Source organism: Colobus angolensis, unplaced genomic scaffold (genome assembly GCF_000951035.1).
Source record: "Colobus angolensis palliatus isolate OR3802 unplaced genomic scaffold, Cang.pa_1.0 Scaffold423, whole genome shotgun sequence".
NCBI lineage: Eukaryota > Metazoa > Chordata > Mammalia > Primates > Cercopithecidae > Colobus > Colobus angolensis.
In genome coordinates, this window is record NW_012117633.1 from 85,877 (window position 1) to 86,325 (window position 449).

At 45.4% G+C, this 449-nt stretch overlaps 1 protein-coding gene across 1 annotated transcript in view; it reads right to left on the bottom strand.

The window, feature by feature from the left end:
* The window catches only part of PIWIL3 (piwi-like RNA-mediated gene silencing 3), a 51,516-nt gene that overhangs the window by 17,906 nt on the left and 33,161 nt on the right, over positions 1-449 (bottom strand). The gene's annotated exons all lie outside the window — the stretch shown is intronic.

The window sequence follows — 449 nt, forward strand, 5'->3', positions numbered from 1 at the left end:
TATAGGAGTTAGCATCCCCATCTACTTCAATCCTAAAAAATATAGCATTCATATTCAAAAGGTACTGACCAGTGAAACATGATAAACATCTCAGATAGCTAATTAAATATAAAGTAAGAGATGATAAAAAGGCAAGATATGCATTTCACTAGAAAGTACGTTTAAAAGAAAAAAGACAGCTGGGCGCGGTGGCTCAAGCCTGTAATCCCAGCACTTTGGGAGGCTGAGACGGGCGGATCCCAAGGTCAAGAGATCAAGACCATCCTGGCTAACATGGTAAAACCCCGTCTCTACTAAAAAAAACACAAAAAACTAGCCGGGCAAGGTGGTGGGCACCTGTAGTCCCAGCTACTAGGGAGGCTGAGGCAGGAGAATGGTGTAAACCCAGGAGGTGGAGCTTGCAGTGAGCTGAGATCTGGCCACTGCACTCCAGCCTGGGTGACAGAATG